Source organism: Triturus cristatus, chromosome 4_1 (genome assembly GCF_964204655.1).
Source record: "Triturus cristatus chromosome 4_1, aTriCri1.1, whole genome shotgun sequence".
Taxonomy (NCBI): domain Eukaryota; kingdom Metazoa; phylum Chordata; class Amphibia; order Caudata; family Salamandridae; genus Triturus; species Triturus cristatus.
Window position 1 is genome coordinate 1339385968 of NC_140585.1, and position 18658 is coordinate 1339404625.

Below are 18658 nucleotides of genomic sequence, written 5' to 3' on the forward strand. Positions count from 1 at the left end.
ATGCAAGGGGCATCTATCACAAAACACTCGAACTGGAAGCTTGTTCTCTAGCAATAACAAGCATTTGGAATGCAATCGGTCTCGCCTTTGGGACCTTATAAGTATTTAGCGATGCAGCACATTATTGCACATTACTGCAACGAGGCTGGTTTTGTTCGTGCTTGCCAACTGCTAATAAGGACTATTAATGACGGCATCTTCAGCTGTGACAACGCTACGTGTTGGCCTGGTAATGACATACTAATAATCTCTAAAGTCAGGCCTGTTCATGTGACATCAATTTCGGGGAAGTAATAATTATTTTGCTAGCCTGTATAAACAAACCTCTTTTGGGGCACAAATGTTGCTACTATGCGTATTTAAGCAACAAACCATTAGAAGGACTACCATCAGAATAGAAATTGCATTTTAACCCTAATGGTTGTTTTCACTTCCGGAATAATTATTGTTGTTGCATGGTTGAGAAGACACCACCTGTCCGGGTTCTCATTACTCTTTGTAACCTATGTAAATGGTATTGCTGTTGACCAAGCAAACCATTAACGTTCAGGTTACCTGGCCAAGTATGATGGTATTAGCAGTATGCCAGAATCTTAAGTGACCGGAGCTCAAGCGTTTGGTCTGTAGATGACAAAGTATGTAAGAAGAGGCTAAGCACACCCCTCACAAATACTTAAAGCAGGGTGTGTAGCGTCGCGCTCTAGTCTTCACGTCTACGTGATGACGTAGAGCGCGGAGGCCATTTTGGGTGCCGATGGTGGGCGACGAGCCCGCGTACGCGTCGGGCGTTTCCCGGCGCTCTCCTTCTAATGTGTAATAGTTATAAGTGAATAAACCTATACTTACCTCCTACCAAACAGTGTACGAGCTGTGCTTCCAACCCCAGAACACCTTCACTACAAATGGCGACGAGGGACTGGGATTCATGAAGGAGAGACCGAGGAAAGCACGAACAGAAGATACAGGAGGCCAGGTGCTTGGGAAGCATGATGATTGACTCCACACTGGTACTACTAGAGGGAGAGCGCGGCAGAGGGGACGCCTGTGCCTTTAGCAACACACGCACGGAGGAACACACATCGCGCCCGCAGAGAGCAAATCCCTAGCAACACCAGCAAGCGGTCCAGACCACGCGGCAGGGAGGAGCGGCACCACTGCCACAACCAGCCACGGTAGCACACTACAACGTAAGAAGCGTGGGCGCTGCGGTCAGTCGAGGGCCACTGAAGCAGGGTGCGGTGCCACCCAGAAAACAAGCACGTGGGCACAAGAAGAAAGCGGGCTACAAGGCGCAAGACGGTAAAGGAAGGGGGAGGCCCTGGCGGAGCAGGCAGAGCAAGGCAGAGGCGGCGGTGCACCAGAGCCCCCCACGCCGGCAGAGACAAAGCGCACCAGGTAGTCCAAGGGGAGAGGATGAGTCACCAAGGGGAGGTGCGGAAATGTGCGGCCAACAATCCTCACTCACGATGCCGATTCCCTTCCTACCCAAACCGGGAGAACCGTCGATGAAATGGGAGGACTGGAGAGAATACTTTATGAACTATTTGGAAGCTCTGGAGGACGAGTCCGGAGAAGCATTCCCCAGCAAAAGAAGGAAGAGGATCTTGCTGCACAATCTGGGACTGGAAGGGATCAGAGTGTTTCAGAATATAGTCCCCACGCCGAGGCAGGCGGCAGATGACGATGTATTCCAGCACGCGATAGATGACTTAAACAAGCACTACAGGCCCGCGGTATGCACGTCCATAGACAGATATAACTTCCAACAACGGAAGCAAGCAGAAGGGAAGTCCATAGATGAATACGTAGCAGCGTTAAGGAAATTGGCAGTCACGTGTAAGTTCGGCACATTACATGATGAATTCATCAAAGACCAAATAGTCATGCACACCACCAACTCGACGATACAGGACAAATTATGGGTCAACGGAGAGGCGACACTTAAAGAGGTGATAGCCATGGTAAAAAAGGCGGAGCTATCGAAGAGATGTGCAGAAGCGACGAAAAAAGAGGCTGCCCCTAGGCCCATGGTGAATAAAGTCACGGAAGCAGAATCACCGGAGAGAGGCAAGGGGGCAACGGGGGACACATGGACACAGACCAAATGGACGCGCAGACCGGCTCCGGCGAGGAAACCGGGCTCCGAGGGCAAGAACATGTGCTACAGGTGCAGCAGTCTGTCACACCCAGCATATGACAAGCGATGTCCAGCCTTCAAAGCCAAATGCATGTTTTGAGGGATAAGAGGGCATTATGAGAAGGTATGTCGCCGCAAGCAAAAGAGAATAGCCGTCAAATATGTCGCACAAGAAGAGGAGGAAGAAGGAGAAAATGAAGAAGACGACGACAGTGTGCTGTGCATAGATGAACACGTGCTGAGCATGAACTGCAACCGCTCAAAGAAACCACAATGCGGCCTACTGATTGGAGGTGTGCCAATACAGATGGTAGCGGACTCAGGATCCCCCTACACCATAATACAATGCAATGTGTGGGATGAACACTTCAAGAACCTCCTAGGTGGCCATCTGGAGCTTCCAGACATTCGCCCAGTCACTTTCACAGGAGACCCTATCCCCATGGTGGGATACCGCCAGCTGAAATTCGAATTCAAGGAACGGCATGCCAGGTGCAAATTATATGTGGCAGAAAAGGGCCCATCGGTTCTAGGATGCATAGACCAAGGAGATCTAGGTATAAAGCTGAACCCTGGTGGTATCACACAAGTCTTAATGACTAGCGATGCACAGCGGCCAGAAGCAGGAAAGCTGAAGGTAGAGTTTCCCAACGTGTTTGGAGGCAAAGTTGGCAAACTAACAAAGTTCACACACAGGATCGAGCTCAAAACGGATGCCAAACCAGTGTGCCACAAAGTGAGGAACATCCCACTGGCAATCAGAGAACAGGTGCAACAAGAACTTTACAGACTGGAAGAAAACGGCATCATAGAACCGATAACGAGTGCCGAGTGGTTGGCTCCATTGGTAGTCGCCATGAAACCGAATGGAAAAATACGTCTATGTGTGGACCTGAGGGAGTTGAACAAAAACATCATAGTAGAACGGTTTCCCCTGCCTAGAATAGACGAGATGCTAGCAAAAACCAAAGGAGTGAAGTGGTTCTCGACCATCGATCTCACATCAGCTTACCACCAGATCGCACTACACCGCACCTGCAGGAAGTTAACATCTTTCATAACTCCCTTCGGGTGTTATCAGTTTCGCAGGATGCCATTTGGACTGGCCTCGGCGGCAGTCGTATTTCAGCAACTAATGAATAAATTATTTCACGAAGTAGAAGGTGTACAGTACTTTCAAGACGACATCCTGGTGATGGGCATGGACAAAGCGGACCATGATGCCAAGTTGTCCAAAGTTCTACAGGTTCTGGAACGCAACGGACTCACGGCAGAATGAGACAAGTGCCGGTTTGTTATACGTACTTAGGGCATGAGATCAGCGACCAAGGCATCACACCCAAACAGTCCAATGTCAAGGCAATATGTGAAGCACCACCGCCAAGGTCCAAGGAGGAAGTCAGGTAGTTCCTAGGCATGGCCGAGTTCTATAGCAAATTCGTACAGCACTTCGCTACGAAGACACACCACTTGCGACAACTTCTAAGAGACAAGACAAAATTTGAGTGGACTAAGGAAACACAAGAGGAGTTCCAAAGGATAAAGACGGACATCAGCACGGCCATACCTTTGGGTGGATACGATCCACAAGCCAGATCAGTATTGACGACAGACACCAGCGAGCGAGGCCTGGGAGCAGTCCTAATGCAGGAGTTGAAAGGAGGTGAACTGTCCGCCCTCAGCTTTGCTTCCCGATCGCTGTCACCCACGGAACAGAAGTACAGCGTAATAGAAAAAGAAATGTTGGCAGTAGTCTGGGCCATGGAAAAGTTCCGCCAGTTCCTATGGGGCACTAGATTCAAGCTGAGGACAGACCACGAGCCCCTGATCAAAGTCCTCACATCGTCAGGACATGCCACGGCGACACCTCGCATCGCGAAGATGACATTGAAATTATTAGACTATAGATATGATGTGGAACACATCCCGGGACAAAGGAACAAAGTAGCCGACTACCTCAGTCGATCGTCAGCCATGGATGAAGCGCCAAGGACGTCCGAAGAGGAGGATAATAAAGTGGCGTTCATGGAGGATCACGAACGCGTGATCAGTGAACATGAGTGGAAAGAAGCGCACGAAACCGACACAGACATAGAGGCAGTCAAGCAATGCATAATAAGGGGATGGCCGGAAAAGAGGCATATGGAGGCGGCGCTCAGAAAATTCTTCGAAGTGAGAGAAGAGTTGTCGGTTTGCGACCAAGGGATCTTCCTGAGGAGAGGAGAGAAAGTAGTTCCCCCCAACAAGTTGATACCACATCTTCTGGCTCTCATCCACGAGGGCCACCTGGGCATCGTACAGACCAAGATGAGGGCGAAGCAGATGTACTGGTGGCCGGCGATGGATAACCAGATAGAAAGGCACGTGCGAGAATGTGGCCAATGCCAAAGAGCGGACAAGTCTCAGAGCCTGATGCGACCACCCCTAGTGAAGTTTGACAATCCAGAGAACCCATGGGAGGACCTATCAATAGACATCCTGGGTCCGATATTGGATGGCCAGGGAGTCCAGAAATATGTGTTAGTACTGGTAGATCGGTACTCCAAGTGGCCGGAGTTGGACGTACAAGAGGACATGGACACGGACAAAATATTGAAGTTCCTAACGGCCGTTTTCCTTAGAGAAGGTATTCCCCGCTCCCCCCTAAGTGATAATGGACCACAATTTGTATCAGAGAAGTGGAACGCCTACATGGAAAGGAATGGCATCAAGGTTAAACACACATCGATATACCATCCGGCAGGAAACGGACTAGCCGAAAGGTTTAACCGAGTTATTATGGGGTCCGTACAGTCAGCGATTGGGACTGGAAAGGACTGGGAGAAGGAATTGAAGAGCATGTTGTGGGCGTATAGGATTACACCGACCAGCACGGGATACAGCCCCTTCCAGATCCTAAGGGGTAGAGACCCCTTCACGAAAGACAATGTAGCCTGGAAGGAGCGCACCATCACGAGCAAGTGGTCCCCCGCCGTAGTATACCACAACCTAGAAAAAGCACAGAGAATATACAGGGAACACTACAACAAAAGAAGAAATGTCAAGCAGACGGAGCTAGAGAGAGGAGAATGGGTTCGAGTCAAACTAGCCCAGTTAAGGAGGAAAGGGGACAGCAAGTTCAGCGCACCCTTGCAGGTGGAAGAAGTTTATAACAGGTCAGCCCTACTGAGCGATGGGAAGGTGTGGTCACAGGACAGGATGTCCAAGTGCAATAAGATCATGCAATGGAACGGAAGAAAAAGAGGAAAAGTGATACCTCCCCGGACTCAAGGGACTGAAACCAACCCGGTGGACACAACCACAGGCAGTCCCGGAGAAGGGGGGAGGAGATGCAGATGCAGAAGAGGGGAGTGAACTGGGTGCATCCGAACTCTCGGAAATCTACTGTGGATCTCCCAACAGGGGAGTTCCCCCAAGTACTGAAGGTGGAGAAGTGAGAAGCTCCCAAGAGGGTACCGAGAACACTCCAGGCACACCGGTGAAACGCACCCGCACCGAAAGGACAGTGGTGAGACCGTCGAAGTTTAGAGACTTTGAGATGGGAGACGGAAGGGAGTATGCACGCAAGTAGAAGTATCTTGTATAAAAATGTTATCTGTAAAGAAAGGAGATATGTAGCGTCGCGCTCTAGTCTTCACGTCTACGTGATGATGTAGAGCGCGGCGGCCATTTTGGGTGCCGATAGTAGGTGCCGAGCCCGCGAACGCGTTGGACGTTTCCCGGCGCTCTCCCTCTAATGTGTAATAGTTATAAGTGAATAAACCTATACTTACCTGCTACCAAACAGTGTACGAGTTCTGCTTCCAACCCCAGAACACCTTCACTACAGGGTGAACAAACAAACCACCCAATATATACAAACTCTAAGCAAAATACGCAGCTCTACACACACATACATGCAAAGCAGACACACACAGGCAGACAAATAGACACACACAGAAAAAAATAGGGAGGAAAACAAACACAATCAGAAAACCAGTTTAATGCAAATAACAAATGTAGAAACATCAACAAACGGAAGAACACATACACACAACAGTTTCTCATTCTCTCTCACTTAAGCACACCCAGGTACACAGGCTAACGCACATAAGAAGACCCACAGCAACTTTGTGTTTCCCACACACACACGGACAGATGGCCACAAACAGGAGTATAGACCAGCATAGAAAATGATTCAAACACTGTCACATGTATATGCGTAGCAACAAACTAGGATATGCGTATACACTAACAAACATACTAACACATCAAACATGCAATTCGCACACCGACAAAAACCAACAAATAGACTGCAGAACATACACACCAACCCTATAGGCAGCGAATAAATGCTGACAAATGCAGTTACTGCCACAACCAACTACAAACACATACCAAGAGAAACATGGACACCGCCATACGTCCAGGAAAATGAAAATCTGTGTAAAAAAATTAGAAACACCCAAACTCACACAGCAACATGCAAGCACACTTCACACAGACAGCCACATACACATCAACACAATATACGTACACTTAGACAATTCTGCAGCCAGAATTGCAAATGTGAGAAGTTGGCCTGATGTATGCTGTACACTAGTTATAGTGGGCACCCTGTATCAGTCCAAACAACCCTTTATGGTGAATAGGTTAAAGACAACCTTAATTGAAAGCTATCCTAGTGGTAGCTATGGAGAGCAGCCTTCAGGCTAAGTCTTGAAGGAATGTAAAGCAGCTTGTTTTACCAGTCTATAATCTCTTGAATGACCAAATGAAAGGACAACCACACCAGGTATATATTTAAAATATATGTATTTAAGATAAAACACACCCCTCTAGTCTCTTTATGAGACTGGAGTCCGAAGTACTTAATTTACAAGTTAGCAATCAACAGTAATAGCACAAATACACGTTTGGGCCCTAGGGGCTTACCAAACCATATACCAATTAAGTGGTACAAGAACCATGACTGAACTAGACACAAGGCCTAGAGCCTGTAGAATCACTGGGACCCCAAGGAACCACCCAAGGTAGTGACGCAGGGGACCCACGGGGAAAATGTGCAGTGTGTAAACACAACCGCGGGTACCCGTTAGCTTCTATGGTCAATGTCGCGGTTGGAAATTTGAAGATTAGGGACACTTAGAATCGAGTCAGGACCAAACCCTTTTGGACTTAGGAAGTTCTAGGGCTAGCACCCACGGGAGAACCGGAGTACTCGTGTTACCTCAGCCAGGGAAGCCGGGTGCATAGGTGTCTTTTGGTGTCGGGTCGCGTCGTCGATTTCAATGGAAGCTGGCGAAGAAGTGCTGTTGCGGTGAAGAGGAGAAGTGTCCGAAGCGATCCAAAGCCTGGATCTAGGATGGAAGGAACCTGAAAGCAGAGGGGACAGAGTCTGGGTCACTTACCAGTGACCAAGGGCAGGATGGACCAATGCCCACAGATGTCGGGTGCTTCAGGTGAGTTGACGGGTGTCTTGACTCTCCAGCCACGAGGTCCAGGAGGCGCCGATGATGACCAGGAGCTGGATTTGAGCTGTCCCACGAAGTCTCTCGAGTGCTGCGGTGTTGGCGACCAGATTGGACGAAACAAGCCTTGGCAACGGCAAGTCACTGGAAATCAGAGAAAGAACTGCGGTGCAAGGTCTGGGGGACTCACCCAGCAAGGGTAAGTCGGGGCACGTCTGGAGCAACCAGGAAAGCCCAATCAGAAGAGGAGTTGCCGTCATGGGGACCCACTAGCCAACGGGCTAGCGATCGCAAAGGAGCCTCGAGCGGTCGCACTGGAAACTGGCCCACGGGTCACTCGTGGAGTGGAGGCCAGAAATCTTCGGTGCAGGAGGTGCTCAAGGCTGAGGCTACTCGGAGCCCAAAGCACAACTTTGAGGAAGACCAGGAAGATGATGTTGCTGCAAAAGTTCACGGTTCCACGTCACCCACAATAGACACGGGCCTCAGCTTTGCTGTGGACTCAGGGTAGCCTCGTGGAAGTCTGGAAATCCACCTCTGGGGATGCAGAGACCTCGGCGTCCGGTGGGAGCTTCAGAATTGCAGACCGGTCAGTTGCTTCTTTGGTGCCTGCCAAGCAGGGGAGTCACTCCTTGATCCCAAGGGAGATTTCTTCAGTCTTCTAAGCAAAGTAGAACGTCGAAGGTCCAGGATAAATGTTGCAGAGTTTCGTCCAGGGTAATCTAAAGTTGCAAGGACTGGGTTCCCATAGTTATACAAAGTTTGGGGGTTGGACATACTCTAGGGACCCACCTATGGGAGGGTTTGGAAAGAGGGGTGGTTACACTCATTTCCTTTGTTCTGTTTCACGCCAGACCAGGGGCAGGTAGCCCCTGCAACCGGTTTGAACTGGACTATGCACAGGGACACCAAGTGTGCCCCCAGTGCAGGACTTCAAAGCACCAGTGAGTGCTCCCGCCCAGCCCCAATACACATCTGCCTGTCTGGGGTGGTGGTTACACCTCCCTGGGACAGGAAACCTATTGTCCAGGCCTCCCCTGCCGGAGTTTCGGTCAGCAGCAGGAGGCCAGACCCGTGTCTGTGGCAGAGGCATCCATTTTATGATGCCTGGGCTGTAGAAAGTCCTACCGGGTTAGACCAGTGTGAACATGTCTCTCCCTCTAGAAGGGTGGAATGCTATCCCCGCCGCCAGAACTGGCAGGGGGGTAGCATTCCAAAGCGTTTGACACCAATCACGACTTGTTTCTGTGCAACCATCCCAAAGTTAGCATTTACCGCGAGGTTATAATGCACTTAAGAGTATATGGTCAGGCTGCACCACAAACAGCATCAGAGGAGGTACTCCGAACGCTGTAGAGGGGCTCTGCTCATGCAGGGGCACCCTCTCACATAAAAACCAAGCACTCTGCCTTCAGGATTGTTAAGGCTTGCCATAGGAGTGACTTATAGGTTTTATATGTGTGTGCAATGGTAGTGATATAGGTAGCCTATACCACTGTAAGGGGTGCAAGCACCACTTTACCCAGGCTGCAGTAGCAGACCTGTGGTGTCATTTTGGAGTGCTTCCCAGGGGTGGAATAATACATGCTTCAGCCCCTGGTAGGCCTCTGAGGTACCTATGCCCTAGGTACATAGTATACCATATACTAGGGGCTTATAAGGCACTCCAGAATCCAACTAGATATGTACCTATTGTACATGAAAACCATTTTAGAGAGGAAGCAGCTAGGCTGGGGTCCTGATTAGCAGGGCCACATCCAGACTAAGGCCGAAAAACAGTGAAACACCAGACAAAAGTGGGGGTACCCATGTGAAGCAGATTCTACTCTCCTACAGCAAATACCTGTACGTACAAACATTTACTGAGAGCCACACGGAGAGAAACAAAAACAACTTCGGCCCTCCCTTCCATGCAAACACAAACACCAACACATAAACTATCTCGAGTGCAATGGAGGAACCTTACAAAATGAGAGCGAGAATGGGACAAAGAGAAAGGGAGTGCCAGACTAAACATGGGCTAGAACAGGGACTGGAGAAAGGGAGAGGGAGAGAAAGGACGACCAACAGAGTAAAACATGGTCCATGAAGAGGGAGAAGAAAAGGGGGAAACTGTGCAGCGAGAGCAAAATGAGAGAGCAACAGAATAAAGAAGGGACTGAGGAGAGGACGAGTGAAAATAGGGCCACTGAGATGGTATGGGGAGGGGTGATGAGAGAGATGAAAGGAAAGAATGTTAGTAAAAGTGATGGGGGAGTACAAAATAGAATAAAGGGAGAGAAAATGTGTAATCGACAAGAAGAAAAAGGGGGCGAGAAAAAAAGATGAAAAGCGATTGAAGAGAGGTTGAGAAAGGGAACACGAGGAAGGTGAAGATGGGGAGAATGAAATAAGGAGCAAGAGCGAAGAAACGGCAGGTTAAGGGGAGAGATAGGGTTCTGGGGTGAAAGTGACAAGGGATAAAGACGACCTGAAACATGTGAGGGAGGGGATACATGGGTTAGAGAAAGAGAGAGGGGGGCAGAATAAAAGATTAAGTAAATGAGCGAAACACTGCAGCAGAGAGAGGAAGAACAAAGGACGAGAAACAAGGACCGTGACTGCGATGGGAGGCAGGACAAACCAGGTATGTGTCAGAGATGCAGAGAGTTGGAGAAACTGGCTAAAAAAGATCAGGCATGTTAGGAGAGATGAAAATGCATAAGAGTAGAAAGAGGGTGAAACGTGGAGGGAGAACTGAAATGCTGTGAAGCAATGGTGAGAAAAACACATTTGACAACAGATGAGATAAATTCTAATATTAAACTGATTAAGTAAAATGGATAAGCCTGTGGATGGTTATCAAACTAGAGATGCAAACACTGGAAAGTGTTCACATTACAGTCTGATTGTGTCAACCAAAATGTAAGATTAAACTGAAGAGTGAGTTGAAACCCTTATTTGCCATCTTCAAGAAACTGTAAAGACGCCCTAGCAGTTCAGACATTTTCATTCAACTAAAGGTGCAGAAATAAATACTAAAGTATGCACATATATGTATATATTCACCACGAACTGAAAATGCAAATTTCTTTCCAAAAGGTATGATTAGCACCAGCCTTTGGTTTATTAACTGCACTTGTGTATGCATTAACTATGGCCAATTGAAAGCTTGCAAAGTAATTAAGAGAACTCATTTGACTTTTGTATGGTGCATGTGCCAGAAGGTAGCACTGGAACGCACTGCATATATGTGGAGTTGATCAACATGCCCCCAATGATGCATATATTCACACTTCAAATTGAAAAAACACGACCTTTCAGTTAATGTAAGATATGGAAACACCTGTTATCAGCCGACTTGGTTCTATTAAACAGTGCCAAAATAGAAAGATTCTGGCTACATTTTAGCTGAGCACCCCTGTTTGCCACCCCTTTTTGCAGATTAAATAACAGAAGAGGGTGAGGAGCGGTGATGGTGGGAACACAGCACGGGGTGACAACTTGTCATTGTCAGTGTGCAGGGTAGGCTCGGCTCAGTAGGGACTACTGTGATCTGGCCCGATGTTTGTTGATCAGACATGCAGTGTGGAAGTAAAAATAAAAAATAAAATAACACAATTTGGCGATGAGCAGATGGCTGGCTAGGGGGTGATGGCAGCTAAAGGCTGTCTCCGCCCCCATCCTCCAACCTCAGCCTTAGCTCCCCGAGGGGTGCCCTTCGTTTCCGCAGTAAAAAATAGAGTGCAGAGACAAGATGAATGGGTGGGGCTCAGGTCCCCTCTGTGTTACTCCCAGCTATAACACACACAAATTGCAAAATATATTTTATTGCAAAGAACTGCAGACAAACAACGAAGCCAAATTTGTCTATAGAAACGTCCAGGAGACAAAACAGCAGCGAACCAGGGGCGTAACACAGGTCCCCGCAGCCCCCGCGGTGCGGGGAGGCCCCAAACTCCAGGGGGCCCCCTCGGCACTGCACTCTGGCCAGAGAGCTCCTGATTGAGGCTGGAGGGGGCCCTCTTCGTACCGTACAGGGAGGCCCCCTCAATTTTCGTTACGCCAGTGCAGCGAACACAAGTGTACTTATCACATCTAAGCAGGAATGGGATTGATTTTTTAAAAAGGGTCCCAGTTTAGCTAAATACTACTAAGCCACTTTCTTTTCTATTCTTAAACATTTCGGTACGAGCCCCACTCAATAGACGCTCTCTTTTGCAATAAAGAGCGGTGAATGTGGAAAGTCACTGCTCACTGTGACACAAAACAATACGCCATTGTGTTAGGCGGGAAACTCCAAAGAACAATTATCTGCCAGTACCTGATACGCAGACCCCTATTATACCCAGATATGTGAACAGAAATACATGCACACATACAGTCTCGTGTAGGTTGACATGCTTAGAATACTTTCTGCTACTGCTACTACCCGCCTGTGCACCTTTCTCACCTCATTCATGTAAGGTGCTGCGCTACATGGCCAGTTCCTCGGGCAGGAGAGACGCAACGATCGGGGCAAGCTGCATCGTGGGGAGCAAGCCATAAACATTTTTATAATAATCTCCTTAAACCGTGCCCCGGCCCGTGCCGCAGCTGCACATCTCTCCTAATCTCTCCAGCAGTCTCCTGCCCACGAGCCCTGTGCAGTGCTTAGTGCTTCCTCAATCTTCATGGCTGAGGCCTGGGGAGCTGTCCCGGGAATGGGCGTGCCAGGGAACGGAACACTGCTCAGGAAGAGCGTGCCTCCTCTGAGCCTTGCAGTTACAAGCAGAGAAGGAGTGGGGGATTGAATGGGAACATGATGTGATTTACGACATGACCCACTGCGGCCGGAGCCATGAGCACAGCCCTCCATGCGCCGGAGCCAAGCCTGCTATGAAGTAAGACTGCTGGCACGGCTACATATGATTACATCTCCAGTGGTTGCCATGGCAGCCGAGCACAGACAATCTTTGACAACACCCCTGAACTACTTCTTCCTCTTTGTGCGCAGGAGCGGCTGCTGGATGCATGCGTAATATAGCCATCTGGGCAGGTCAGGCAACATAAAGTGCGAGACTCAGCCAGCCAATCCCAGGAGAAAACAAGCATTTACAAATGCAATAGGACTCGTATTTACGTGAGTCCTATTGCATTGTACACAAAAGTGCAGGAGTCCAGTAGGAATGGGAGTGGGGTGGGGCGGGGGTGGTGGGCAGAGAAGTTACAAACTGCGGGAGGGAACGGGAGGAGGCAGGGGAACAAAAGAGTTTTTAAAGTAAAGGGGCTGATAGCCATGGAAGGAGAATAATGATGACATGGCTGACAGGAGGAGGGACTAACAAGCTGAAAACCAATGAGAATGCAGAATTTACAATTTAAGCCAATGAAAAAGATGCTCGGAAAGTAGGCGGAGCTTCCCTCCACTTTACTGTATACTGCATGCCTCGCAAAGCGAGCAACGCATTGTGTTGCAACGCTATGCGAGACCTAAAAAGCAACTTAAAGGGAGAGCACACGTGACTGTACTTCGCCCTGCCCTCCTCTATGCCTGCTTGAACTTTCCCTCTTCTGTTATTTTTCCCTCCATTTTCCAAAAACTATATGCATTCAGTCTAGAATGTGTGCAGACACTTGAATTAAGTAATACAGAGGTCAATATGGATATTACTTTCTAGAAAACTCTATGTTCAAACTCCCTCATCCTAGTCACCACACGAATTATAAGCATAACCATATAGCTGGAGACTGACATCATTCAAGACCACGTGCGGTTTAGTCAAAGACATTTCTCAGCATAGGTCGGCCACAGAGGCTACCAAACTTTGAGTAACGCAGCACAGTTAGGTGCCATCAGAGCATGTGCCTAGCATAAAACACTGACCTAAACTGGGAAGAGTCATCTCTGATTTAGTTAGAGTTAGTGCAACTGTCAGGCGATTCAGCTCTGGATTTATTGGGCAGTCCGATACAACTTGAGAAGGTCAATAAGAATCAGCCCTGAGAATAATCTTCTGTTAATGCAAGACCACTGTATAAAATGACTTGGCGGACAGTCGATAGGAGCTTTATCCCCTGGTAGGCAAGGAGGATAGCCACCACAAAGTCAAATGTCACTACACTTTAGGTCAAAGGTTGAAACAATCCTGAGCCTACATCATACAACAGTCTGTACAGCCCAATCCGGGCAGCTTTAAAAATCTAGGGAGGGAGATTGAGCAGAAAAACAGATTTTCAGAGTTCCTGTATGCCCGCATTTAACGTAAAAAAACACCGAAACTGTCCATTGTAATGTAAATGAAACAAGGTCCAAGGAGAATGCGGCTGCATTGTGCTGATTTTACTTGCCCAACAATAGTACCAAAACGTAGTTGCTCGCTCTTACATGGTCACCTCATACACAATTTAGGAGATGTTTAAATAACTAATGGACAGGTGTAGCCAACTATTTGTACCCTAAGATACCATTTAGCGAAGTTAAGCAATAGAGACAGCGGGAAATCCATAGCGGGAGCTGCGGGGTCAGAGGAAGAAAGTCTCCGAGAGATTAGGGGCCTCATTACTGGACCAAGAGGTGCAAAGGTAGCAAAGCAAGAAGAGTTTGCATAGAGTAGCCGCCTGCCATCTTGGCTCTGAAGTCTACAGCCTGCTGAACAGAGTGATCGCACCTCATGTACTAGGCCAGATTTGGTCATTAGAAGAACACAGTAGCGGTGGTGCTGTTTTATAATCAAACCTCTTCTTTATTGGTATTCACATCAAACATCGGTTACACAGCATGCCGCCTACAACCCAGACTGGGTGGCTGTGTGGTTCATAGAGTTGTATCGTAAGCAAAGAAAGCGATATAGATCATCACATACGACCCCTTCAGTCCGGGATCTTCATGCTACTCTCCATGAGGGTAAGCAGCTTGGAGCAGGGGTCGTACAGCAACCAGATTTCAAGTATGAAAAACATCGAGATCATTTACACAGCATGCTACGTGTTTCAAAGAGATGAGACAAATCAGAGCAAATACCATGGTACATTGCAAATAACCTCCTTTGTGTCACCCTTCTCAGTCATCCACTGCAGGCCGCAGCGAGCCGCTACGAAAGCCAATCACAAGTATGAAGAACATAAGAAACAACAGGGATAAACATAACTCGGGAAACCCCCCACTCTCCACCCCTTGTACTTCTGCGCACTAACATGCTATGGAAATGTGAATATTCTAGATGTACTTTCCTGTAAGCCTGTCCTGTCAGGCAGGCAGCTTTTCTGTAACCCTTTCGTCACCTCGGTTGCCTGGGAGAAATATCAGGATACATATTTATTTATTTATTTATTTACGGGTTTTATATAGCGCCAGAATCACCCCATACGGGGTATCTCTGCGCTTTAGACTGCTGATTGAACACTGAGGAAAGTGAGATTAGAAAAGATGTGTTTTCAGTAATTTCCATAGGTTTGTTGGGCACGTCCGTTCCCTGAATTCTGTAGAAAGAATGGAGATAAATGGGGCCCATATTTTATCATACGCTGAAGAATCAGTATTTGCCGCCATCAACAGACGTTCCATACCCAGTAGGAACCATAGCTGGTGTAGCCATTGCCTATGGTCCAGTTCTATCTGTGCCCCAGGCAGCTGGTAGTACCCGGAGTGCGGCGTTCAATGCAAGGACTATCTGCTTCCCCCTAGTGGAGCGGAGTGGAAATGTCAGTGCATTAAGGAGCGCTACGATTGTGTAGGCAGGGAATCAGGGGATCGCAGTGTTGAAAGCGGAGTCAATGTCATCCAGGATTTGTTACCTGTATCTAGTCACTTTTGGGAAATGCCAGAGAAGATGGAGCAGAGTCCCTGGGCTGCCCCAGCCTCACCAGCAGTTGGCGTTTCACGTTCCATTTCTGCATGTCGGATGGGGTGTAATACCAGTAAGAAATGACCTTATATGCAGTTTCTCTGTGTCCTGCTGTGTGCATCGTGTGGTGCGCACTGTAAAAGAGGTCTTCCCACTCTTTACCCGATAAGGTTCTTCCTAACTCATCTTCCCAGGGGGTCTGTCTAGGAGTCCTACGCTTTAAGAAAGAATGCACAGCAAAATAAATGGGATTGCTTTTCACAAGAGTGAATTGCAAATGTTTCTATAGACAGATCCTGAACGTGTCAAGATGCAAATGTTTTAGTGCAAAATGCATTTATTTTGTGCAATGCCATCATAAACCAGGATAGCCAAGAACACATGCAAGGTTGTTAAAGAACGGACATAATTTCAAGAACTAAGATCAAGGTCATAAATCATACACTCAGATTGACCAGAGGACCCAAGTGATCTTACCAATCAGGTATACCAACAGAATTTATTGAAAACAGTATAGTTCTAGCAGAACTTGTATCAAGTAAAATCCCGCCCAAAGGGGGAAAAAAGGGAGCATATGGTCAGGATAATGCATGCCTCCTGATTATACCCTTTTATAGTTTTAAGCTCTATTCACTCCAAGGCACGTATACTCTTGGAAATTAACTTTGTAGAAGACATGGCTGACAAAACCATAATCAACAAAAACAATTTACTTCTAAAGAAGCAGTAAATGAAGTGCTACTCGAGTCACTGAATGTATGGATACAAGGATTCAATAATTTATTCATCCGGTACCTAAACAAATCGGCGACCTAGAAAACTTCTTTCAGCTTAATGATTAACAAATATAGCTTACATTACTGATTAGAGGACAACACGCAATAAGCAATCTTCTGAATTATTTTCTCTCAGCCTCTAAAAGATGGTAATTATTGGTGGATGGGGGGTCCGCTCCTATACTGAAAGTCTCGGGGTGATTCTTAAAGCGGGGGCCGAGAAAAAAGTGTTATCCCCATGCAATTTTCTATAGGAATCTTTAATCGCAGCTACAGCCTGAACTGCTGAACGGAATTACACCAAATTTGGCAAAAAGGTAGCCCTTGGCTCAGAGTCGTGCCTTTTGGTTTAATGGTGTAAATCCGTTCAGTAGTTCCTGAGAAAATCAAAAGTAAAATCACATATATATCTGGGACGAGCCTAACCACACATCTCATCGTGGGATCTGATTGGCTGTCAGCACTTCATCCAAGAAGTGTTGGCAGCCATCTTGGGACCAATATACACGATAGCACCTCATTAAAAAGCATTGTAGTTAATATAAGGTTTTAAGACTTTAGTTACATTATAAATCATTTGTTGATGGTACCATACTCATTTTAGGAATTGTGGTGTGTTCTAAGGTGATTTTACCATGTGAAAAAGCCTTCTGCTGGGATATCATGAATCATGTTTGAGAGAAAACTATTTTCTCATGCTTTTCCCACAGAGGTTTGGAAGGTGATCTATAAGCTAAACTGAGAGCATATTTTCTGTGAATTCATATTTTCTTTCTCAGTCGTGTGAGAATGAAGTCTGACATTCTCAGTAAAACATGTATATCCAACAAGGGCAGAGACGGTCAGTTGATTCCTTTGTGTTCTACTGCAACTTCCCAGTGTTCTAAAGAACAACTAGAGCGCTAACAGTCCTACTTATGACAAACGTATTGCACACCTGAAGTCATCTTGATTGGAATAAAGTGGTAACTCTTAAAACATTTAATTTAAAAAGGAACAAAATGAGGGGGTTCATTTTGCCATAGAAAGTATGATTAGTGTTGCAGAAAGAGAAATTAGGGCACATTTTGAGTGACTCCTCAAATCCTCTTCTATTTCATTGAACAATTCTGACATGCAGACTGAAATATGCACTTTCAATACCAGCAGCAGACTTCCCTGGTGAGCAGTAGCTTTACTACAGTGATCTAATGAGCACTTAGAGTGCTAACATTTTGAATTTATGGCAAATGTGTGACACATCTGAATACCTTCTTGATGGAATCAAAGTAAAAAACAGAAAGTATTTCCTACTGAGGAGACTGCAGTAAATGAGAAAATTAGGAAACTTCACAACGAATAAGTCTCCCAAGATGACCACCAGAGACAAAAGAGCCCAAATGTAGCACAAATATCACCCAGATATAGCCCAAGTATAGCCCAATGAGAGAAGTGTGCAAAACACTTATTCTTTGTGTTTTTGCAGTTTTATATAGTACAGACTTGTCAGGTATTGGAGTGCTTTACATGTGCATTGGTTACATCACACAAGAACAAATTCATTTTGGTTGTAGACATGGGGAGATTAAGTGATTTGACCAGAATCACAGAATGTCAAGCTGAAGCAGAAACTCCAACCTGGTTCCCCAGTTGCAAAGTGTGCAGCTCTGGAAGTAACACCACATCCTCTCCCCCAAGTGCAACATTTAATCAAGTGGTCAACTGGATAAAAAACATAAAGATAACAAAAAATTTTAAAGTGCTTTGTCGCTATTTGAAAACTCAGACCATATGTCCTCATTTTAGTTTTTTAGAGCACTAACCATAATTTTGATGCAAATAAGACCCTCTCATATATGTAATTTCTAAAGGAAATGCTCTAGGTATTACAGTTTTGATTACATCAAGATGACGTCAGGCGTTCCACACTTTTGTAATAAATATAGAATGTTAGCAATCTAGTTGTTCATTAGGATACTTTTGAGAGGCAGAGGCCAGGGACACGCACTCTAAAAATTGAAGGCAGGTAGGAGGGTGCAGTCAACAATTTGACCACACTGGGCAGACAGGAAGGGCAGTGGCAGCACAACAGACTACGGAGGGCAGTGGAAAGGGGGGCAGGTGCAACAAACCAACAATACAGGACTGGCAAGAGAGGCTGTGGCAATACAATAGACCATTGTGGGCAGAAGGAAGAGGCAGTGGTAGTACAACCATACATGCCAACAGACTTGATTCAGCCAGGAAACGTCCAATGTTTTTAAGCTCAAATGGGCTTTATTTGATCTGTCTCCTGTCTACAATCTCCTCTTTTTCAATGTAACTCAAAGGGGAAAATCAATACCCCAGTTTTTTTTCAAAATCTCCCTCTTACCAAGGTCAAAATGTTCGCAAGTATGGTACATTGGATCAGGGAAGGCAGGAGGAATTGGGGTAGGGACATGGACTCGGATAACAGAGGACAGGAGGGACATGAAGAGGTGCACCAAACTGACCCTACAGGGCAGGCAT

General features: G+C 46.8%; 1 protein-coding gene across 1 annotated transcript in view; it reads right to left on the reverse strand.

The window, feature by feature from the left end:
* GORAB (golgin, RAB6 interacting) overlaps window positions 1-18658 on the reverse strand; it is a 166958-nt gene that overhangs the window by 12394 nt on the left and 135906 nt on the right. The gene's annotated exons all lie outside the window — the stretch shown is intronic.